The sequence below is a fragment of the Protopterus annectens genome, chromosome 11.part0 (assembly GCF_019279795.1).
Source record: "Protopterus annectens isolate FY-2018-M chromosome 11.part0, PAN1.0, whole genome shotgun sequence".
Classification (NCBI taxonomy): domain Eukaryota; kingdom Metazoa; phylum Chordata; order Ceratodontiformes; family Protopteridae; genus Protopterus; species Protopterus annectens.
In genome coordinates, this window is record NC_056745.1 from 469427214 (window position 1) to 469453992 (window position 26779).

Genomic DNA, 26779 nt, shown 5'->3' on the forward strand with positions numbered 1-26779 from the left:
CACACATTCATGAATGGAATCTATAGGTCTGTAACAATGATGGAACTCCTGACTGAGCTAGTTTACCAATAATCCAACACTGGGTGTGTGAAATTCAGGATTTACCCACAATTGACATGGTATGATCATGAGGGTGAACCTCTAGAGAATAAACAAAGCTAAATCTGGGTAAATCTTGTGTTACCCACATGCAGGAGTGGATCATTGCTATTATACAGTGACATTTAAAAAAAGTATTACCTTTTATAAATAATTTCATTATATAAAAGTACTTTAGTGCACTTCTGCCCTTTTCTGGTAGTCTGGGGCATCCAACATATGTACTGCACTTGCCCTGTAGCTGCACAGAAGGTTGTTGTCATCTCAGCCATTTTTCCTTTTTTTTAATATATGTATGTGTGCTGGTTCATGTAGCATGCATTTTTGGTATAATTATTGTCAGTGTGGAAATGCTTGCTTCATATGCTGTAGTACTTTTTTATAAAAGCTTTGTTTTTCTGGAAGTCATCAAGGAATAAAGTCACTGAATAAAGAGAGACATCTTCCTTCTGGGCGGTAAGACTTTTGCAAGATGTGTCTTGGAGCTGCTTGCATTGGCACCAGAGCTGGGTCACAACCTAGGCAGCTGCCTAAGGCCTATGTTGGTTGGAGGCTCATGTTGACTTGGGGGGAGCTGATAAAAATAAAATCTTCTATAAATAAAACAAAGCCAGAAGACTTCCATAAACACATGAGGGCTTTAATTCCTCATGGGAGACTTTCTGAACAAAGGAGGGCTTTGGGACTTTGCAGTACACCATCAAGCCCCAGAAACCTCAGTGTTAGGACAAATGTCCTAATGTAAAATCACAGGAAAATTTAGGTTTAAGGTAAAGACGCTAACCATTATGTCAGCTCAACCCCTGAACAAACAGCGGTGTCCACAGAGTGTGAGACAGTGAGTGCAGCAACCCCCCCCCCCAATATCAGCAAACAATGGCTGTGTGTGTAATGCCCCATTTAGGTGGCTGTCTTGTTAAGTGACTTTGCTCAAATTTAAATCCTGAGCCTTACTTATTAGAAAACAAGTGCCTTAAACCTCCACAATTGCCAGATCTACTTTAGATTTATTTTTTGCTTGTTTTTGTATATCACTGAGGATTACAGTCTGAGAGTTTCATAGCTGTGCTGTTCAGTGAAACAGTGATGAAACAGGTAGCATACTTGCCTTTAGTGCAAAAGGTTGTGGACTCTCTTCCAACATCAGGTAGACCAATTGCTGATACTACTGTGCAGCTGCACTTCTGAGTATGTCCTGATTTGGATCAAATACCTAGTAACGATGAACCTGTTGTCTGTTTGCCAGCTATTCCCTATTGCATATCATACCTCTCAACCGTCCCTGATTTAAACTCAAATTTTAGATCTGTGCCTCTTAATCCCACCTAAAACTAGTGATTTTTGGAGGAAAGGTGGTGAATTACACTTAATGAATAATGACAATAATTAAGAATTATAGACTTCTTTTACTTCAGAAAATGTGTATAAATTCATACGCTCTGATTCTGTCAATCTTTCAAGTTAATAGTACTAATATTTTATAAGTGTCCCTGATTGTCCCTGATTTTTTCTTGACTTGTCCCTGATTTTGTTGAAATTTGTCCCGATTGGTTGAGAGGTCTGTTGCATATTGCCAGCACACCAATTATTATTATTATTATTATTTTTTTTTTTTTTATGAAACATAGGCAATTTATTCTTCATGGGCAGCAAGCACTGAATTTTCAGATGAGCATGGAAATGCAAAGTTGTTTTCCAGCACCAACCTCTTCATTAGTTACAGATCTCTTTAATGTAGAATTATTCAGATGACTTCTACTTTTGCAGAGATTGTGCATATTGATTGTTATTGGCGGATTATAATGGCAGCAGTTTGAGTAGCCTTTTACAGCTGAAATGTTCTGAAATGTCTAACCTTGTCAATATTGTTTCATATGTTTTGTTTCACTGTTTAGTGGAAAAAATGTTAAAAATTGCAAATTTAAAACTCATTCTAACAAGTGATGCTGCATTAAGCAAATAATACAAAGTAATACAATCAGGAAAGTGGATCAAAGAACACGTGCATGTATGCATGGTCCCAAAATTGTGTGCAGGCAGCCCATGATTTGAAAAGAGCCTAAAGGTACACTTAATCTGCCACTGGCCAGATATTTTTTTTATAAATGCAGATTTCAATGCAATTTTGTTGAATGCGAGTTTCAAAGGTAGAGAAGTTTACTGTTGCTCATGTGAAGTCTGTTTTCAGTGAGAGAATGTATTGATTTGTTTAGCAAAATGGGAATGTAGCTCAGTGGTACACCACATGCTTTGAATGTATGATGTTCTGGGTTCAATTCCCCAGCATCTCCACAGCAATGGAGGAGTAGGTTTGGCTACTTTATAGACACATGGTACAGGGTTTGTGCATGGGGAATAGGAAATCTACACCAGGCTGGGCACCCGGGTCCCTTCTGGACAGAAGTAGCTTATAAATACCTGTCCCTGAATGTTCTGTTTGGATACAGGGCATCATTATTATTTTGAGAAAACTTGGCTAGGCTTAGAAAGGCCCCCCATGGTCATTAGCTTAGTAACAATCTATGAATCTATGAAAATGACTATCAGTGTTTGTACTTTAAAATTGGAAATAAAAGTTTAAAATTAAATCCAAAAGTCTGTAATCATTTTAGCAGTAAAAAGAAAATGGTATGCAGACTGACAGGCTTGAGAGATCCAAGTAATGGGACACTATAATGGCTGCTGGGGGTGGAGATGGGGGGGGGGGCTGAGCCATTGCCCTGCCCAGTGCCCCATTTGACCATGATCTGTCTCTGATTGCTGCTCCTGGTATCAGAATCTGTGAGTTTTGTATTGTATTATTCTGCTCCAGTGAGCACTTTAGAAGTGAAAGAAAGTATAAAATTAATTTTAGAGATAGTCTGAGTGGTCCTTGATGAGATAGTATATGCTGCATTCACAGTGAATTTACAGATAATGCCTCAACTTAATTGACTGTTCTGTAGTCTCTCTTTTCTGAGACTATGCTCTTCATTTTAATATTTTGGTAGCCCCATTATTCATGTTATTGGGATTTCTTTAAAATGAAAATACATTAATGCCAGTACTGAAGAAATGCTAAGACTCGTTTCTGTTCCCAGTGCTGGATTTACGGTGAGAATGCTGACTGGTTTCTCTAGTCAGTGTTCACGTTTTTGAATATGAAATGAGTTTCATTGTATAATATTTCTTATTTTATTTTTTTGTAATTTTTGGCCTGTGTCTTATTGGGATTCTCTTCATAGAAATGGTATCACTAGCCTGGCCCACTCACTAGACAGCTGTCCTTCCCTCCCCGCTTTTATTTCAAAGGTTAGCAGGCCTCAGCATTATCAGATGGACTCATTTTCTGTATTAAGTGACTTTCTGTAATTGCTGACATCCCAAGCTAAGTCATTTCCTGGATATGTCCATAACTGTGAGTAAAGGCCCAGAATTCCTCTCACAGGTTCTGAATGACAGTCTACCATGCTTCAAACTTTTTGTTAAATACTCTGTATTTTTCTTTTTGTCTCTGGTAAGTGTCAAAGCATGCATTCATATTTTGGTTACTCCTCAGCAGGCTCTGTTGCATGACTTTGTTGCTGAGCATGAGCATGTGATCTTCTACATGTCCTTATAAGTTTTATTTCAGGAACAACTCTTTTCAATTTACTCGGCACAACATTCAAAGAAAACATTTTTGGAGGGTGGGGTAACTTCTGCATCAATTCTTTATAATTCATTAGGCCAGGGAAACTATTTGGCTCATCCCAAGCACCTACACTAAATGTTAGAAGTTGATGCTAATAAACTTTCCAGAACTGCAGATAATGCAACAGTTCATGTACTTTAAAAACATAAATCACAAGTTTGTTCAGATTCAGGCACTTGGTGATTTTTTTTCAGGAAGAAAATACTTTTAGTTCTTTATATCAAAAAATGAAACTTTGGTTACCTTCATGTCAGGAAACTCAGCCTCTTTCCTGTCAGTGTAGCTGTTACGAACCAAAATAAAACAAAACAGAACTTGCAAGTCCAGAGTTTGTGTCCTGAAGATGAGAAAGCAGCAATTTGTTGTCTGTAACACTTGTTGCAGTTTTTTCACAGTCCTTTTGTACAGGTTTCTCATGTTCACTATCTTCTTGTCAGAAAATACTCCAACAAGCAATATGCAGTAACTTAAACAGGCTTACAGACTCTCCTCAGCCTTGCACATGAAATACATTTTTTGTAATGAAGCAAGTTATCTTAAAGGCAGCATTAACAACAATATCCAATTTATTCTTAAAATAAACACCCAGGTTTTTCATTTAACAAAGAACAATAAAACAGTTTTTTTTTTCAGTTATCCACTACTGACTCTCAGAAAATTAACATTACTTACAAAATATAGGGTCTTGCACAGTTCCTGTGCTTACTTAAAAGATGTCAACATAACTTTTAACAGCTTTTGTCTGGAAACTGTATACATAAATTACCGTCCATCTAGTTCTTTGGTAATTTCCTTTCTTAAAGCTGCCTTCAGATCTCTTAAATCGGCAACTACTAAGAAAGAAACAATTGCCCGCTGTTACACAAACCATCATGTCTAATTTATTTTTTCAGATAACTTGTCAGTTCATAATTCGCACACATATCCATGTGCTATTTATTCTGCATTCATAGAAACACTTAAAGCACAATTAGCACATACATTCTGAATTGTAAGCTTGTAGATTTATAGATTGCTTCTAAGTAACTGATTGGGAAGATCATTTGTAGCCTGGTCACTATGATTTCCACTACTTACTACACCTATCTATGAGGGTTTGTGGAGTGAGACTGAGGCTGTGTTTCCAGTTACCTTTCTGCTTATTAAGCTTATTTTTGTAGAGTGTGATGCAACAACTTTGTTTAACATAAAGAGTGTGTTTGTTCCACTGGACAGCAATTCTTTGGGTGAGATACCTATCACACTAGCAGTTTTGGTTTATTTTATGGTGATGGTTAACGTCTTTAATACAAGTATTAGTAGGGTTGCACACTTTACAAATATGAAGCAGGTCTCTCAGAACAAGTATATTTGATGCATTTTAAGGCCAGGTAGAGGTAATCTTCTAAGGAGTCTGTATGAGACAGAAAAGACAGCTAAAACTCTGAGGCATAGTGCACATATAATGTAACTCAGGACGTTGATTTTCCCTGGGAAGAAACGTCAAAGTCTTTCAAGCTGGATTATGTGTGTGGACAAGCATATGCTAAAAGGAGCCTTCTATTCAGTTATAGGCCTAATAGTGTAGGAGCAGAGATGATGGATCTAGAGGAAATACCCTTAGTTATCAGTAGAGTAATTAGAAGGATTTCCTAATAATCATGGCTACAAGATGGTAAAAGAAGAGCTCATTGTCAACAAATGTGTGTAAGTTTCTGATTACTGTGTCTGTTTTGAGGGGGTACCATTAATGTGACATGAGTAAGGGTGTTGCTATTTGTCAAAGGATATATTGCTACATTTTTTGGCATTTAACGTGAAACCTTGATTGTAACACCATTTATTTGTACATGTTAGCCCTGCCTGTAGATTCAGGTAGTCCCCAGGGATGTTGATGATAGATCCCAAGTCTCTAGTCATCGAAAAACTTAGCCAGCCAAATATCTTTGATGTCAGCTTTGGTGTCAGAGAAGTAAATGCTAAACAGGAGCAGTCTCAGTACTGAGCTCTAGGCAACACCACTGATAATGGGCTTTTTTGAGGAGAGTGTGCCTCCAATCTTAAGTTGTTGGGTCCTGTCAAGTAAGATAAGGATTTATTTTTAGTTTGATGAGTTTTTGGAAGACATTTTTATCTCTCCTGTAGCTGACCATCAGTGGATCCCGGTGCCTCTCCTTAAGTGCCAAGTCTACTTATGATGTCTCTGTGTGGAATGTGGTCAAAAGCTTTGGCTAGATCAAGGTAAGCTATATGTACCAACTTGTCTTCATACAAGGTCTCAATGACTTTTTTGAAGAAGTTGACCAGATTAAGCAGATCAGATCTATTTTTTTTAGAAATCCAGACTGATGAAGTCCATAAAGATGCATTCCATTTTCTTATAGATAAGGTGTGTGAGGCTTCTGGGTCTATCGCTACCAAGATTAGTGATAGAACCCTCCCTCCCTTTATTCAGGGGGAACAACCACCATAGTTTTCCAGGTTTCAGGCAAAAAGCTAATGTTTTTCACCTCTAGGAGAGCCTTTAGGACTTGTTCAGTGGTGATGTTTGGGAAGGAGAACTACGAGGGGTAAAGAAAAACGTAGGTCAGGTAAAGCTAAAGGAGAGAAGTTTGAACTAAATTTGTCTGCTAATAGGTCACCTGTATCTTGAGGGGGCAGAGTAGGTACAGCCATAATGTATCAGTTTGGGGCAGTACTGGGTATTATTTCTAAGGTTTCTGATAGAGCTGAAGAAGGAATTGTGATTGCATTTGACAGAAGAGGCAATTTTGAATTTGGACTTGTCACTGGAAGATTTTATTGTGTTTCTAAGTTCTTTTGTTTAACCTTTTCATTATGAGATGTAGGATTTTCAATTTATTACTAATTCAGCAGTTTTTTTCTTATTATACAGCTTGTTTATGCTACATTTCCACCAAAGGGGTTTTTATTTCTTAATTTGGTGCTATATATGTAACAGATCAAGCCTGATGTCTGAGTACAGGCAATGAAGTGAAAATAGAACCTCTCCATGAATGCAACAGTGTTTGCTATAGGATCTTCAATGGAAGTGTGGCTATTAAGACTCCTTAGATCATCACATAGTCAATACAATTAGATTTCTGAAGGTAGTAAGGTTTGTAAGTGTTTTGGGCTGGGTTTAATAGTGAAGACCACTATTTTATAGTTAGACCTAACCAAGGAGGGTGTAATTATAACTGGAAATTATAAAGGTGCTGTTTGTAATAATCACATCCAATATATTTGACCATCTTGTAGAGTAGTGTGCAATCAGGACTAGTGAATTTGCATTAATGAGGTCTAGGAACCACTGAACATATTTATTCATAGTAGTGTAAGTATTGTATTTATTAGATGGATAACTGAAGTCCCCAGATGTAATAGTGTTTGATTCCATAGACTCCAGCTCAGTTTATTTTGGTAGTCATTCTGTGTTGTGGGTGACATAGAGTGGATTTTATATTTGGACAGGAAATGCTACGGAGTATTATTTTTATTATCTAGCTGTATAAATCAAAAGGTAAAGGAGTCATGAAGGCATATGAACACTCCACCATCAGTTACAGAGGTATGATCAGTAGAGTATCTGAAAGTGATGAACACACTGAACCCCAGTATGAAAGATATATTATCACTGCACTCAAACCATGTTCCAGCAATGAAGCAGAGGTCTATATAGGTCAGGAGGTTTTCTATGAATAATAGAGTCTTATTTAGGCTTCTAGTATTGAGCAACACCACCATTATACTGCTGTGGTTTGGTTTAGTTTGGCTAGGTTAGTAGATGGAACAGGTTTACATTTCCTGAAAAATTCATTATGATGGTTGAGAAGGTCCTGGCCATTATACAAAAGTACTAAAGTGAAATGTGCAGGGTACCCCTGGTGAAGCAGATAGGTCAATCAGCCATCTTCCTCCAGCTTGATGCAGATTGGATCTCCTTAGAGTGACACCAGTAGCTGAGCCAATCATTGAAGTCAATCATCTTTATTATTTAGTGAGGCATAATTCCCAGTATAGGTAGGATGCTGCCCAAGACTATCTTTATACCAGCCTTGGGTGTGTATTCTGAGAGCTCTGGGTACTTACGTATTATCGCAACCAGATTTCCGCACTTCCATAGTTCATTGTGTGTGTGTGGAAACAGGTCTCCTAACCTGAAAAGGGGTCTGTAAAGAAATAATCATTAGTCTGTCACAGGGGGGTATGATCCAGGAAGAGGAGTAAGGGTGCAACTTTGTACTGTGGAGAGACGTACCTCTTTGCTCTTGTAACTGCTTGACAATCGCTGCATTTCTCAAATCGATGTTATCGAAGGGAAAGCGAGTCAGGAAATACACTGTTTAACTGTAGCACACATAATCTGTTAAGGACACATTTTGCATACTTAAACAGAAACAAGTGCATGAAACATGGTAAAAAGTGTTATTCAAAGTGTTGTGGATGCCTCGGATAAAATGTGATGGACTGCTGGACAGCTGTGGTTCAGACATACTAAGGCAATGGAGTTAAAAACTGAGGGGAGCTATGATCAGAAGTGTACATAGCATTTTTAAAAAAAATAAACTTTCTTTTTTCTTTCATGCTTTTAGCTGCAGCAGTACAGCAGTGATCCACATATACCCTTTTAGATCAGTGTGGAAGCACTCATCGTCTGTTTAACAGACTTGCTCAGACTCATACAGTAATGGTTGCAAATCATTCTCTGGATACTGATGTGAATGCTGCTATAACATTGCTAACGGTGCCACAAATGCATCCAACAATAGTGAAGCAAACCTGTGTTTTCCACAGTATGGTATAACTTTTCCCATAATATGTCAGTCCCAACATTCTTCACACCAGTTTCATGCACTCATTTCTATTGAACTGTGCGAAGTTTGCAACCGCGAAAATCTGGTTGCAATAATACGTAAGTACCGAGCTCTGTTATGTCCCTTTCCAAATAATCTATGGATGGGTATCTCAAGTTATTCACATCTAAAAGTTAATCAAAAGAGCAAATAACATTTGTATGAAATATACCAAATATAAATTCAGGAGTAACTTACTAGAATGTAAACCTGGGAACACCGGTAAAGAAATTAATGTGGCCAAGGGTAGCTTTTTTTCAGCAAATTTTGGTAGATATAAGGTTAATTCGATGCAGGGCTTGATTATATCAGAAATGCAATTATGGCTGGGGCATGGCCAAGGATGAACACAGGATAGCAGCAGATTTCTTCAGCTCCACCAATTTCATTACATTGACAGGAATTAATTACTTAAAAAATTAATTCTTGAAGTAATTTTCTTTCTAAATATGTTTGTTTTATATAGTTCTTGAACTATATCTAAAAAAGAAAGGAAATCTTAATAATATTCCTGTCAGAAATTACTTTGGAAATTTTCCTGTCAGTTTATCAGTCTGAAATGAGTTCCAGTAAGACAAATTCTCAAGACTCCAGCATCAAGAAAGAACTTCAGTCTCTGATAATTATAGTCCAGCAACTTACTGCTAAGATGGATAAAATGGATACTAAAATAGACACTTTCATAGAAAAACTACAAAACAAATAGACTTGTTACATATGGGCCTGCAACAACAGAAGATCCAGATGACAGGCATAGAAGAAGCTGTGAATGACATGGAAAATAAAATACAAGAAGAGGAAATCAACATTGAGTTTCTGCTGAAACAAAATACACATTTACAAACAAAGCTGGATGACCTGGAAAATAGATCTAGGCAATAACATTAGGATTTTTGGACTGCCAGAAAATATTGAAGGTAACAATATTACTTCTTTTTTTAACAACATGGCTCCCTAAAACTTTAGATTTACCAGAAGCATTCTCTTTTGGTATCGAAGAGCACATAGATCTATAGCTAATACTAACTCTAACAAAAACTATCCTAGATCAGTTATAGTTAGATTTCTATCATCTTTGATAAAGAGATGGTTCTTAAATCTGCTTGGGCTAAAGCTCCTGTTAAGTTTAATGAGACAACTGTGCGTTTTGACAATGACTATTCTTCCATGGTAATTGCTAAAAGAAAAGTTTTTCTGCCACTAATAAGGGAGCTTAAAAAGCACAGTTTAAAACATACCTTCTGTTTCCTGCCAAGCTTAAAATCTTCCTTCCTGATGGTCCTAAGGTCTTCGATGATTTAGACTCTGCTTTACTGTTTGTCAAAGAAAAAGGATTTTGGATAAAATAGAAGAAATGGAATGGGCTAGTTCTTCATTAAAGAGATTGGCAACTGAAGCTTCCTGGAAGACTTCAGAGAAGAAGAAGAGACTAAAAACAAATGATTTGTTATATGTTTTTTCTCTCTCATCATTTTAGTTCATTATTAACCGTTTTGAATATAGTTCCTGCATTTCCAGAAAGCCACAAATATTTTGGAAAAGATTTAATCAAAGTTATTCTCTATGTGCAAAGAAATGTTTTGTTTCATAACCAGTCAAAATGCCTGAGGATTTAATGGCAGGCTGTGACTCGATTTGTTTTTCTTTCTGAAAAAAGTAAGGTTAGTAATTTGACACATTTTTTATCTTTATCTTTTTTTTTCCTTCTTCTTTTATTATTTTCTTTGTTTAAACAATGACATTATATTTAGATTATGTAGTGGGTAAAGGGTGGGGGAGGGCAGGGAGAGAACAGTAATGAAAATATCATTAATAGAATAATAACATATTTATTTCTTGTAAAAGTTTATAAGTTCTTCAAATGCTATTTCTAATTATACTTTCTTGATTATACTGCTTATGCTTGTTTGTAAATAATCTGTCATGCTTTAACTAATAATAATCAGAACTAAATAAGAGTAAATAATATGTTTTATTTTTAACTCTATTAATATAAACAGTAAGTAACATTCCATGGTATATACTTCTTACAGCTTTCTCTTACATTTTTTATTTCTGCCTCACTCCCTTTTATTTTCTACTCTCTTTTTCTTTTTTTTTTATTAATATATAGAAATGCTTGTGACTGTGTGGGCACAGTGAATAATAGGATTTGTATGAAAATTGAGTTGGGAGAAGAATGCTGAGTTGTATTGCTTGTTGGTAATTTTGAGTTTAATTTCACTTGCATAGAGGCTGTGATGATCTGTGGAATACATTGTGGAGGTTCTGTCATGTTTAGATGCATTTACACTGCTAAATGAATGTTTGTCACTAGTTTTTAATAAGTTTCCCGCCAAAATGTTAAGAGAGACAATCTGGGATGTGGGCTGTCTTATGCACAATGTCCTTGAGTTACCTCAGAATCTTCAAATCACAGAATTCTCACAGAGAAACTGAAAGCAGTTAGTATAAACATTGACAAGGTTATCACACTGACACACCACAGATTCAGGAAAAATACTCTGTTCATAAAATATGTCAGTTATAATGAGTTTAAATGATATAGTTTCTTGTAGTAAGTAAATGTCTTATTTTAGAAGGCATAAAAATGAAACATTTATTTAAATGTTTTTGAAAATCTACTTAACAGCAGCATAATAATCTGTGTTAAAAATTTGTGTTCCAAACATATACTTTACTATAACTCATTTAATTCATCTGATTGACAAACATAAATAATCTTATAACTCTATTCTGGAAGAAATGTCATGTGATATATTTTAAAGCAGTAGGTTAGCATGATTGTAAAATCTGGTTACCAATATGTGTTTGCTGTGCATTATTTTGTATAAAGCAGACAGATTTATTCTAGGGACAGCAAGTAGGATAGTGCTCTACAAAGACACAACTCAGTGAGATCAGATATATATATATATATATATATATATATATATATATATATATATATATATATATATGTGTGTGTGTGTGTGTGTGTGTGTGTATGTGTGTGTGTGTGTGAGTGTGATGGCTTTTTTCTGAGAATCTGCATAACTATCCAATATGATTTATAATAATTTCTATGAATACAATATTTTACTCTATTGACAAAATGAATGTTTGCCACAAGTTTTAATAAGTTTCCGCCCAAAATGTTAAGGGAGACAATCTGGGATGTGGGCTGTCTCATGCACAGTGTCCATGAGTTTCCTCAGAAGCTTCACTCACAGAATTTTCACAGAGAAACTGAAAGCAGTTAGTATAAACATTGACAAGGTTATCACACTGACACACCACAGATTCAGGAAAAATACTCTATTCATAAAATGTGTCAGTTATGATGAGTTTAGATGATGTAGTTTCTTGTAGCAAGTAAATATCTTATTTTAGAAGGCATAGAAAATGAAACATTTATTTAAATGTTTTTGAAAATCTACTTAACAGTAGCATAATAATCTGTGTTAAAAACTTGTGTCCCAAACATATACTTTACTATAACTCATTTAATTCATCTGATTGACAAGCATAAATAATCTTATAACTCTATTCTGGAAGAAATGTCATGTGATATATTTTAAAGCAGTAGGTTAGCATGATTGTAAAATCTGGTTACTAATATGTGTTTGCTGTGCATTATTTTGTATAAAGCAGACAGATTTATTCTAGGGAAAACAAGTAGGATAGTGCTCTACAAAGACACAACTCAGTGAGATCAGATATACATATATATATATATATATATATATATATGTATGTGTGTGTGTGTGTGTATGTATGTATATATGTGTATGTGTATATGTATGTGTGTGTGTGTGTGTGTGTGGGTGTGTGTGTGTGTGTATATGTGTGTGTGTATATGTATGTGTGTGTGTCTGTGTTTATGTGTGTGATGGCTTTTTTTTTTTTTTAGGTAATAACGCAGGTGTTTCTGAGAATCTGCATAACTATGCAATATGATTTATAATAATTTTTATGAATACAATATTTTACTCTATTGACAATAATGAGTTTAAGTAAATGCTCATATACAAACAATTCAAGATTTTTTTGGAAGCTGTTGATAGAATTCACATGACAGAAAATAGATGCATCTTAATGCATGTAATGTCTGAATCATATTAGCCAAAGTTTTTGATTTAAATGAATGTTAGAACATAATTTTCTCTCCTCTTGATTTCTAACATTAAGACTATTTGAATGCTATTAGAATACAAGTGTTATATATTACATAGATCTATATAATAGTATGAACAGTTTAAAAAAAAAAAAAAAAAGTTTATTTTGGTTTATATGATGCTGTTTTACCAAATGTGTAGTTTTGTCTTGATAGATAATTGAATTGAAAACTGTTAACCTCAGTTAAATATAACTAGTATTAAATTGATAAGGTGGTAGCTGAGGTACTGCTGCTTAGGGTAGGGGGTTAACTTGAGTAGTAAATACTGCTCTAAGTTGGAGTTTTCAACTCCAGGCGGGATGCAAGGTTTAATCCTTACATTATTTTCACTTGTTCATTGTTATATGTATATAGTTTTGACATCCACAATATATTTTGTACACTCATTGTCACTACAAACAAAATTGAATCCTATACAAAATCCCATAAGAGATTTAATAAATACAGCTATATTTAAAGGTACACCTAAAAGAGGAGATGTAACATTATTTATCTTGTTATTTGTTATTTCGATCATAAGATTCTTGAGTTTTAAAAATGCCAAATGACATCTTTAAAAGGAATTTCTTTAAACATTAATGGATTGAATAATCCGTGTAAAAGGGCAAGCCTAATAAGATACATTAATCTACACAAGGCCAATCTAGTCTCTTGCAAGAAACCCATCTCTTGAAAAAAGATATTGATAAACTAGCCACTAATAAGTATACAGTATTGGTTAGTTCAGAGCACACTCAGAAAAAAAGAGGAGTGGCTATTTTATGGAATAAAAGTATGCCCATTCCTAAAACCATTAAGTCTTATCAGGATGACAAAGGAATGTTTTGTATGGTTACAATACAAATTAATGGGAAGACTTACACTTTAATTAATGTATATTGGATACCTGGAATTGGTATTAATACAGTGAAACATCATATTGATAAGATCATATCATTCTCTGTAGGGGATATTATTTTAGCTGGTGATTTTAATTGTATACTACATGAAAGTGATACTACCACTATAAAGAAAAGAAGAATTACATCTAATGCAAAACATTTAAATGATTTTGCTAATTCTTATCATTTGAATGATATTAATAATCAGATAGAGTCAAAATCATTATCATACACCTTTTTTCTAACAGATACAAAACTTATTCAAAAATAGATAGGGTCTTTATTTCTAACCAGATGGTAACAGATTTAATTAATTCCAAAATCATTTCATGTCCTATATCTGATCATAACTCAATTGTTTTTGAATTCATGATAAAAAAATACTCATAATGTTCAGATTAAAAGGATACCAGCATACTTAACTCAGCTAAAAGACTATAAAGAATATATACTTTCAGAAGTACAACATTTTCTAGACATAAATAATACTCCTGAAGTCTCCATTGTCTATGTTTGGGATGCCTTAAAATCATATCTATATGGACAAAGTATCAGATGGTATAATAACAAAAGGAAATCTTGGGATAAGGAATTGTTAGATATTCAAAGTAAACTAGACTCTTATAAACATAATAATAAAGAAAATATTATGGACAAGAAAGTTATTGAAGAAATAAACAAACTAAATGAGAAATACAAAGAAATTTTAACTCATAAAGTTAAAATAACTTTAGAGAAATACAAGTTTTTGTCTTATTCAATAAGCCCCAAATACTTACACAGACTTAAAAATAAAACCAAAAGATTAAATAAACAAAACCATATCAAAGAAATCTTTTCTCTAAGGAAAAAGAAGAATGTTTCTAGTATACCAGAAATACTGGATGAATTTAGAAATCACTTTCACAAGATTAACCATAACAACATTAACATGGAACCTAAAGATAAAATAAAGGAGTTTATAACCACAAACATGAATAAAAAGCTTAATAAACAACAGATTAAACTATTGGACAAGAGTATTTCATATACAGAAGTTATTACACAAATAAATAAGCTTAAATCAAACAAAGCAGCGGGTAATGATGGTATTATACCAGAGATATATAAAATCCTTTCTAAAACTACATATTCATTAATACATAAGGTTTTTATTCTGGCCCAAACTGAGTTAATAACCCCCCCCATCTTGGCAATATACATTTATTTCACCAATTTTAAAACCTAATAAAGATCCAACTAGATGTTCTTCATATCGACCCATCTCATTACTTAATGTTGATTATAAAATGTTTATGAGTATTTTTGCTGATAGATTGAAGACAATTATCGCCGGCATTATAGACATAGATCAGACGGGCTTCATTGTAAATAGAAATACTTTTGATAATATAAGAAGAACTTTAACATTAATTGATTTTGCAAATAGGAAAAAGAAAGATTTAACACTTATTAGTCTTGATATAGGTTCAGCATTTGATTCAGTAAGTTGGGACTATCTGTTTACCTTACTGAAATGCACAAATTTCTCTGATGCATTTGTAAATTTAATTGAGCATTTATACAAAGGAACGCTGGCTTATATTAAGGTAGGAACATATGTTTCACAAAAATACCCATTCTTAAAGGTACAAAGCAAGGATGTCCACTTTCTCCACTATTATTCACTTTAGTAATGGAGCCTTGGGCTAATTTGATTAGAAACAGTACTGACATAGAGGGTTTTGAAATAGAAGAAAATACAACATCAAAAATTCAACTTTTGCAGATGATGTTCTAATTACATCAGCAGGATCTAATTCTTCTATGCAGTCTTTATTTGATAAAATGATGAATTTTAAAAGTATTTCTGGTTTAATATTCAATGAAGAAAAACTAAAATACTACCTATATATACGAAAAAATACTCTCATTAGTGATTTTACTAAATATGTACCCAACTCAGGTCAGATAACTTATTTAGGTATAATACTATCTAAAGATATTAAATCTATTATATATAATAACTATAATACCTGTTTTCTTAATATACAAAATCTTTTTAATACCTGGAATAATATGTTTTTACTATGGAGGAGAGACTTACAATTATTAAAATGATAATATTCCCCAAGATTTTATACTTAATACAATCAATAATACTTTCACCTACAAAAATAACTATCAAGAAACTGAATACACTAATGTTAAATTTCTTATGGGCACCTAATAGACCTAGGATTGCATTAAAGAAACATACTAATAGCTGGTCTCAAGGGGGTATTTCTTTTCCAGACTTTAATTTATATATTATCTCTTCTATTATAAAAGTTATTACTTTATTAATAGATCGGTCATATGTCGCAAAATGGAAAGATTATTGGGAGCTAATTAGTATGCACTTCATGAAAATCTCCTTAACACATAAAAATATGATTATAAATAACTCCATGTTGTGGTTGCTAAAAGAATTTTGTACTTCACCTATTACACCTAAAGATATGGTCTGTTACCCATTAAATATTATTATTAGTTATCGTAACTTTATATTCATGTACCCTAAGTATAGGGAATGGAATTTTATTGTATTCCCTATAATTTATACTCAGGGTATGCTTATGTCATCTACTTCTGAAGGAGCTCATTTAGCTATAGATAATAATCTAAAGTACTGGTATCAGCTGATATCTGATAATAAAGTTAAAAATCTAGATTTCTTAAAACAAGAATTTGATCTAAGAGAAACTTGCTGGTTAGAGGTTCAGATCTTTAGACAACATCTCATTGATAGAATAGATCTAATGTCTATAACAGTTAAAGAATCTATTCCAAAACTGATTGATTACTTGATAATAAATTTACAGCATAAAGTTTCTGATAAAGGTAAACTTTCATATATACATAAAATTATCAGACAAGAAACTTTTTACAATGTAGATTCATACTGGAATTATTTCACCTCTATTAATGGGGACCCACCAACTCAACAAGATAAACAATATATATTGGAATCTGCTTATAGAACTACATCTTCCATTGTCTGGAGACTTTATACATGGACATTTTTACATAGATCTTTTATACACCTTTGATGATGAATAAAATTAATAATAAAGATAATCTATGTAAGAGATGTAATGTAGAAATTAATGCTGACTGGGCTCATATGTTTTATGACTGTATGAAGTTGAAAGAATACTGGAAGTCAATTAATGAATTTTTGCAGGCTCTTTTACAGATAATTTCATTATTTCTAAGTCTCTTATATTATTCAACACACCTGTACCTCAATGTGTTAAAAAGATTAAGCTTCCCTTGTTATGGTCTATCCTAGCAGTGGCTAGGAAAATAATAACTAGAAATTGGATTTCAGATACACCTCCTTCGTTCAATGAATTTAAAAATGTTATGAATATAATGTGTCATATGGAAATAAGCACAATTAGAATGAGAACAACTAGAAAAACATCACATTTTATTGTATGGGATAATTTACAAAATTTGTTAAAAAAATTCTAATTTCAATAGCACAGTATTTTAGTTTAATTAATTGATCTGATTGTAGTGGATGTCTTTGTAAATACTTTAGTTGTTTTGTTGAATATTATAATAATACCTATTTTTAATTATTTGTATAAAATTGTTATGATATTTCTCTTATATGTTAAAACAATAAACTTGTTTTGAAAAAAAAGAAATGCAATTATGGCTAATATTATCATATGTTTTAGAGATATTAATGATAAGCTGACAGAAGATACTAGAATGATAATAAAAATTCAACACTGTTAACAAATAAAAAGCGAGGACAGACTTTGGATGTTACCAATACATAAATTTAGTGCAGCAGTCTGAATATCAGGCAGACTGCTAAAATATTCAAGAGTTTATTACAGTACCTTAAAAGTAATGGTGGTCCCATTATGCAGAAAATGGGCCCAAATGAGTTATTTATAGCTATAGGTATGTAATATGTTATATACTCCACTTTAAATAACAGAAAAAAATTGCTTGTTCCCTGATGATGGAGCATGAAGTAGAAATCAACTGTATTGCAAAGAAATGCATATGTTACATTAGGTAACAGCGCAGCCCACTTTCACTTGATTCAGACCCATTGAAATGATCAAGAACTAACATATGGCATTTCAACAATTTTCCACTTTGTTAGAAAGGTGAATAAATAGCTATAAGAAATATTAAACTAGAAAGACAGGTTCAAATGGCCTATGCCCATTTTTTGTACAAGTGTAATATATTTGTAGCAATGCTAGCATGCATGACTTATTATTAATATTTTCTTCAGTTTTCCAGAAATTTGGATAAATGCAAATATTTGCTAAATATATAGCAATGGTGGTAAGTACTATGCAGAATCCTTTAGAGTCCTGTAGCACAATTTCTTTCCTCATTTCACTTGTTAAAATGTACTGGAGAAAGCAGAGGCCTCAACAATTAAAAGACACATGAAGATCTTTGGTCTGCTCAGTGATCAGAAACACAAATTTGGAAGAGGACACAGCACGCATATAACCATTGCTTCCTTACAATATTCAGTTGTTAGTTACTTGAGGTCATACATCTTAACATCTCATTGAAGAAATTATAAACAAAGCCAAAAATAATGGGGAGTGGGACAAAGGCCCAGAATTGGGGATACATTTTAAATATTGCTCTTATAAACCTAGAAAGTTGCTAGCATAAAACAATTATCATTAGCATGCATATTCTGAAGGAAACAAAATCTAAAATTTAAATGTCTGTCATTATTAATTGACTTCAGACCTCAGTGATTTGTCAGAATACCACACATTTTATGAGGAAGAGACAGAAAATAGGAGGCAAAAACTGGACATTCAGGGCAATTCTGTACATTTGAGAGGTATGCCTAGGTTGTCCTCTTGAAGCTAAGAAACATTTGGTTCAATACAGCATGATAACCTTATTTCTGATTTGGCTTTTTGTATCCTCAGATCAGTTAAATTAAACTGGTTTGCAAAGTGCCTGAAAGACAAATACTTAAGGTAAATACTGATCATTCTTAACTGTGTTCATAGCCACAAAGGAAAAGTTTGACAGGTTTAAGTGTTGGGCCCACAGTTCCAGCCCATGTTTTTAAATTCACTAATTCTAAGCATGACTAAGATAAATAAAATTCTTTAAATTGACAGGGTTTATGGATCTTATGAAATAGTTAAAGTGAAGCTGCCTCTAAGCTGATGAGAAATCAAAGTAAGTTTGATAAGGGCTGCATCAGCTGGTGCTCAAAGTCAGTCTACAGAAAATGAAAACACTGCTATTTATGACTCGGCAAAGTGTAAGTGACATCAGGATATGCAATGCGTTTTGAACATCAAAGGTCTACTTGAAATGCAATTGGATACTGTAAAGAACTACAAGTAGGCTGGAGTATGATTAGGGCCTACATCAATATATTCACATCATAATGATAAAATCATAACAAAGGCTTACACTCTGGTTGCAACCTGCAACAGAATTTCTGGTCTTTAACATAAAGACACCAGAGTGGCATTACATATTCAAAGGGATTATAATACCTACATTTTAGTATGCCATGCTAGTTATTCAGGAAAAATGGGCAAACAATTAAAGAGGCACCAGACGAACCATGCTAAAATTTTTCATTTTGCTTCTGAAAAAAAGTATTACCACATTACATTAGCTAAGGAATTGCTGTGGGTTGCACTGAGAGCAAAACTGCTCCTCTATACTGTGATCTGTAAAATGATAAATGCTGACAATGTAAGTTGTTTATAAAGGCTACTTAAATTAAAAATACACTCAAAATCACTTACACCCATTATGGCAAAATCAGGAGAGATGGCATTATCATTTTGATCAAATCTTTGGTCTTATAGCTCACCTTTGACCAAGGACATCAGATTTGGAACTCACTTCCAAATGAGGTAAAAGAACATATATTCAGTATACTATTTTTAAAAAGGTATAACACACTATGTCTGCTTCTTCTTGTGGTCTTGGGCAATGTCAGTTAAACATTCACTGGTCTGTAGCACATGCGACTTTATCCAGATATGTCTGTGGTTGTAGTAGTGTCTACAGTTGGCTATTCATTTCAAATAGTTTGCTTAAGGTTAATCTAGTACCATGTATTGTCTCTACCCAAGTTTAATTATTTTTTCAGTTTACTGTAAATATGTCATAACTGACCAAATATCTACTAAACAAATAAATAAATGGATGAATAAATAAATAAACAGTGTAAGACTAAAAACTATAACATGAATCAGCTATGTTAACTGAGTGTCACATCATGCAGAGCTAAATTACACTGTTATTTACAGAATGTATTAACTTGTGGGACAGGCTATATGTATGATCATATTAACTTTTACTGGTTTGTTGATCTTTTATCATATCTATGCTCTGTTGTCTGCCATTTCATATTAATGTTATGTTATTTTAAATTCTAAAAGTCAATTTTTTTATTTTTTATGCATGTATACACTCAAAATCATAAATAAAGAAGTGTATATTAACATATTCCATGAAACTTGACAATATAAATCACTTGTTGTTAAACATGTTATATAAGAAAATATAGCGCTGTCATTCCATAGATTTCAGCATGACTGAATGACAACTGTATGAGAGCACTTTTCAGGACTCAGTGGACAAATGAATGGAATAATAGTGGCTTGGCTAACAAGTAATCCAGTGGTATTTCCAAGATCAATCCAATATCATGTCTAAGACCTATAGCAGCAGCTCTCCAACTCAAAAACATTTCCTCAGTTGTTGGATATATTCCAGGCATGAATACCCATGTTGATCTCTCCCCCCTCCACATATTAATCACCATTTACAAATTCCAATCAGAAATGAAGTCTCTCTCTCACTCATACACACACACTCACATGCGCACACACACACACACACACACACACACACACACACACACACACACACACACACACACACACACACACACACACACACACACATATGAATATACAACTTTATTGCTGACAGGATCTGAACTAGTAGTATACAGGGATAAAGTCCAGAATACTGCCCAGATGAGCAGAATTCAAATAGCAGTTCAGGTGCTTGATGGTTGCTGTCAGGAAAAAAAAAATTCTAAGCTTATTTCCTGCCTTTCCTGTATGTAGTCTAGTCCAGATACAGATTTGCTGTATTCAGGACTGTTTTTAAGCTACTGAGCCCGCGCTGCTAAGCTAGGGTTAAACTATTCCCTGCGCCATAAAGTCTGCTCTTCAAATTTTCCCTTAGAACTAGCCAGTTTTTTTTAGTTTTGGCACACAAATCTGTTTCTTTGAGCTCAGCACCTGTCCAGAACTCATTGTAAGCACTAAATAAGCTACAAATTACTATAGCACTCAACTTTCCTCACTTGTCTAGAGGAAAACAGGTTTTAGTACTTAATAAATAAGCATCTATCCAGGCATGTCTAAAGGTCAGCTCCTGGTGTTTTCTCCTGTCTACCTGATGAATCTGGGCATCTTGGGACAATGCAGCAATTGCCTCATGTACACAGACAACCCTCTCCTCCTACCACCCAACACTACAACCTGTGAGAGATGCATTTATATAGCCAAACTGGAAGCAAAGCTCTCTTCACCCAAGACTGGACTAGAGAGTCAAGAGGAGAGGGTAAACACTTGCACCACACCACACTCATCACATAGTCCCTCAAAACCTACACCAACAAAACACACACATAGAAACACAAAACACACACCTACATTCACAGAGGCTCTCAATAAAAATCTGCCCAAGTAACATGGCCCTCCAAGCAGAAGTGCAAGCAACCTCCACCCCTCAACACAACCCAAATGACACATAGCCCAGAAACTCAGTCTGCCACTCAAACACAGCCTATAAGACATAACAACGTACCCAACACTCTAGTCATAGGTGACTCTATATTCAGGCACACTGATGTTCCACTCACCAGGCTAAACAAGGAAAAATTTACTGTCAGCTGCCTGTCGGGTGCCAAGATCTGCCACATAACACACGCACTCAGGTCACTCCACATCAAGTACAAATATGACTCTGTCATTGTCCATGTTGGTGTGAATGACCTGAGATGTACCTCCCTGGACTACATGAAAAGAGACATGAAGGAGCTGTCTGATCTTGTAGCCCAGTCAGGTATGACCCTAGCCCTGAGTAGCATCCTGCCTTCACCCAGAATGATACCACAGTACAAGGACAAAATGATTGACTTCAACAATTGGCTAAGCTACTGGTGTCATTCTAAGGGGATCCAGTATCTGTCTGCCTAGGATGACATGATCGACAGACCATGATGCTTTGCCAGAGATGGCTTGCACTTGTCACCCTTGGGATTTCAGATACTGGTTAAGGCTCTTGCCACCCCTATAGTGCCTTTTTTAGGGAAGGTTCAAATGACAAACTGACCACCATAACAGGTACAAGCAAGCAAAATCTGATGGTAATGCTACTCAATGCTAGAAGTCTAAACCTCAAAATGCACTCACTCGAGGCAGTCCTTAAAATGGAGAACATCGACATCTGAGCAGTGACAGAGACCTGGTTCAAGGCTCCAGAGAGCAACCCTGCATTACCAGGCTATAATTTATACCACACCTTTTGGCCACCTAACCTGGTCTGAAACACTAAAGACGGAGGAGCATCCATATTCATTAAGGATATCCAGAACTCCAGGCTAGTTGCTCAGCATAATGCATCCGAGATTATCCAAGTGCAACTAACCATGGCAAGACCACAATCCAAATTGTAGCTTGCTACAGATTTCCCACCATGCCCCAGGATTCCCACTCCTCATTTCTTGATACAATGGAAAATATTAGGGTACAACCTAACACCCTAATAATGGGTGATTTCAACTACCCAACCATTAACTGGGAAAACTACTCAGGTACCAACTCTTTTGCTCAACATTTTCTGGAATTCATAAATTCCAACGTATCCACACCTCCACCAGGGGCAGCAATATCCTGGACCTGGTCATTATCAACATGGGTAACCGGTATTCCACACCAGAGGTCAGTTCCTCGTTGGTCAGATCCGACCACAAGCTAATCACCTTAAACATCCACATCCCGCCCCCCCATCCCCCGTTAGGGAAACCACCGTAAAAAATTTCTCCAAAGTCAACTTCACGCTTCTTAAGACAGAAGTGGCAAACTTCATGCATCCATGCAGATGGATAATAGAGGTACGACTGCTGAATCCTACACAAATGCACTTTATAAGCACTTACACAAGTGCATGGATCATGCAATCCCTAATATAACCAAGATGCTATCCTCCAAAAAAAGGTAGCCAATCTGGTGGTCCCCTGCCATAAAAAAACTCTACAACAGAAGAAAGAAACTGTTGCAAAAAAAAGTAAAATCCCATGATTGAAGGAACTTCCTGGTCAGCCTCAGTAAGAAGCTGAGATCCCTCATAAAATCCTCCAAAGCTAGTTACGAAAACAAAACTGCCACTGATTCTAAAGACAACCACAAAGCATTCTATAGCTATGTCAAGAATCTCAATGGCAACACTCAGATCTGCTCTGAGTTACAGCACAATGGCACTAAATATACAGAACCAACTGATATTGCCAACATCCTGGCAGATAGGTTCAGTGCTAACTTTACCCCCCTCACCCCCTAAAGGGCCCATCTCTATACCAGAAGAATGCAAAGTTCCTGTAATCACAACTGCACAGGTAAAATCACACTTTCCAAAGCCAAGAACACAGCATCCATGGGACCTGACAACATCCCAGGCTGCGTTCTACACAAACTACAGAATGAACTGGCACCCTACCTAAGTACCATGTTCAATCATAGCCTCACCTCAGGCTTTGTTCCCACTGAATGGAACATAATGACAGTTATCCCATTCCACAAAGGGGGAGCCACCACGGACCCCGGGATTAATGCCCCATTAGCCTGATGAGTCTGGTCTGAAAGGCTATGAAATATATCATCATGGAACTTATAAACAATGACACTGGTAATCTCCAAACTCTGGAACCCACCCAGTTCAGGTTTGTAAAAGGCAGATAATGTCTTGTAAACCTGATAGACTTCTTTGAAGCGGTCACCAAAGCCGTAGATGAGGGTAAGGTGGTTCCCACAGCCTGTCTAGATCTCGCCAAGGCTTTCAACACCCCCCCCCCTCTGGAAATGTAGATAAATTCACTAAACTAGGTATAAATCCCTATGTCACAAGATGGGTTGCTAACTGGCTCACTGACAGAACCCACACTGTGAAAGTAGCAGACTCCAAATCTGACTTCAGACCAGTGACAAGTGGAGTACCACAGGGTTTAGTTCTGGGTCTTCTCCTGTTTGGTATCTACTTCTCAGAAGTATAGACAAACACAGAAGGTCTTTGGCTAATGAAGTTTGCAGATGACTGCAAATTAGGAGCCATAATCGAAACTCCTAACGATGTGGACATCCTACAAAAGGGCCTCACTGAGACAGGTGCCTGGTGTCTAAGACATAGCCTCAAGCTCAATGCCAAAAAGTGCACTGCCATCCCTTTTGGTAAAAACTCTGTTCCTATGAACTACCACAAAGGCAGTAATCTACTTAACACCAAAAGTGCGATAAGAGACCTTGGGACACAGGTGGACAGTAGTCTCTCCTTTGGTAATCACATCGCCACAGTAGTCAGGAAATCCTTCTACGTGGCACACCTCATCAAAAAAGGTTTCTCATCCAGGAAAAAAGAGGTCATTGTTCCCCTCTACTCATCACTCATTGGACCCATTATTGAGTACAATGTCCCTTTTGGTATGTACCTCACAAGACATCTACAACAAATAGAAAGGCTGCAGAAATACCTCACAAGAAGGACTGCCAGCCTGAAACAGATGCTCTACACTGACTGTCTCAAAAAACTCCAGCTTTACTCCGTCGCATGTCGCCTACTCAGAGGCGATCTCTGCCTAACATACAAAGCTATGTCAAACCCAGAGATGTTGGACATGCTCCACTTAAAGAAATCCCAATCCCTCCGAGCTACATGTTCTAAGGACCTAAACCTTGTCACCACAATAAACAGAACTTGCTGGAGGGATAGATTCCTTTCCCAGAGACTTCCCATACTCTGGAACAAACTACCAATCTATATCAAACAAAGCTCCTCATTAGCACTCTTCAAGAAAAATCTTGATGATTGGATGGGAGATAGGAAATTCACCACGGGGATCACTTCTGTGGCTCTTCTTGACAGGGGCACAGGAAAATAATTTTCTTGGGTGGCGAAAGCCAGGGTACCATTTTGGCTAGGCTTATATAGGCCCTAGAAGCAATAGCCTAGTACCTACCTATGAACCTAAGTATATGTATGCCCTTTCGGGGGGGGGGGTTGGTCTGTATGCTTATAGGGGTGCAGAACTGTGTCCAAGTCTGACATGGAGATGTGGATTATAAACCAGTATACTCCATTCCACACCTTTCTCTGGGGCAATACAACTACAAGGAAACTACAGTCTCCTCAAGACCAAAACATGGGTCACAGACCAAGGATGACTAGTCAGGTTCTTTGAAAAAAGTGAATAAGAAAGGGATCCTTAAGTGCAATGAGACAAAATGCTGCAAAAAAGCAGAATCAAGTGATATTTCACTGACTGATATTCACTTGACAGCAGTTTCTATTTCAACTAATTTAAGTGTCAGTCATTTTGGAACAGTGCTTTTTGTATTTGCTTTGACAGATAGATGTTGCATAGTGAGTTGTTAATACTCATAGTGATTACAGTTGCACATTAAAATGGTTACCTCAGGATTACTGCTTGGACCATTGAAGCTGTTGGTAGTAGCAAGGATGAGAAAGAACAGTAATGGGGCACATAGAAAGGCGCATCAAAGAAGGAAAGGAAAGGGAAGGGTATGGAAGGGAAGGGAAATTCATATTTAATTCCACACATAAAACACTGGTTAAGTAACAGGACACAACTATTCAGGGGTGGAAGTTACCTGTGTATCCCAATGGGGGTTACCAGTGATGTCCCACAAGACTCTGTCTTGAGGACATGTTTTTGGATTTATGCAAGTGATTTTTGGATTGATGTAAGTGATTTGGCTGGAGTGACACAAACAACAGCTTAGTACAGTGATGAGACAGTATGTCGTTAGCAGCAATGACTGGATCAAAATGGTTCAAAATGTCCACAACAGACAAAAAGAAATGTCAAGTAAGTATGGGCAGTAGCAATAGTGACTATCAAGTTGGCTTGGATGCCACAATCACACTTTCGTGCAACTATACAAATAACGGCAAAGACTAGACTTAGGCTAGCAATAACTATAGTTGCAAGAGTGGAGAAATGAGACAATAAGTGGTATGCCTACATGAGTATTGTTGCAAACTGCAAATATATTCAGCACCTATTTCTGAGTATATACAACTGTTCCCATGCATCCATAGCTGTACATAACTATGGTCAGTCATCTGCAAGAGGGAGTGATTGTGCCCAGTAGATGTTGCTGTCCACTATGTTCAGCACCCAGTTCAGTACAGTTTCTTAGAGAACTAGATGGTGTGAACACTTGGAATTATTGAAAATAGTTCTCAGTGTTGCACTGCCATGCTGTGGACTACACATCACTTCCCTGGTGTACTGGATTTTGGTTCTAAGGTCAAAGCTGAGTTGGTATCCTCAGATGTCCACATGTAGTTGCAGCCCAGCAGAGCAGAACAATGATGTCCATAGATATACTGAGTTTAAACAAGCAATCCGTAGCACATGGGACAATTAAAAAAAAAACACGTCCTTGCAAACAGTAGCAAATTTCACCCTGAACAATAGTAGCACCCCCACTCTTAACAGGAGATTACTTGCTAAACCAGTTCTACATGCAGAAATCCACTACAGCACAAAAATACAATATTATAAAATCAGCACTGGCATACTCTAATTTCAATGTAAAAACAGAAACTTGTACTTCCCAGATCTGGTTGTTTTTGGTTCTATGGTCCGGTCTGACTGGATATCCTCCAGTGTCCTTGTATAATCATAGTTCGGCTGGGTAATAGACTGCAATGTTCCAATTCCTCACTTTCTCTTCCTTGACATTGACAGGTTACCGTGGCCCTGGTTGCAAAAAAAAACTTTACCCTTAGCAATCCAGTTCTGCTGTGCCGAGGCCTT

The 26779-nt window shown here is 35.8% G+C and overlaps 1 protein-coding gene across 1 annotated transcript in view; it reads left to right on the forward strand.

The window, feature by feature from the left end:
• LOC122815463 (cAMP-regulated D2 protein-like) overlaps positions 1–26779 on the forward strand; it is a 511271-nt gene that overhangs the window by 142555 nt on the left and 341937 nt on the right. The gene's annotated exons all lie outside the window — the stretch shown is intronic.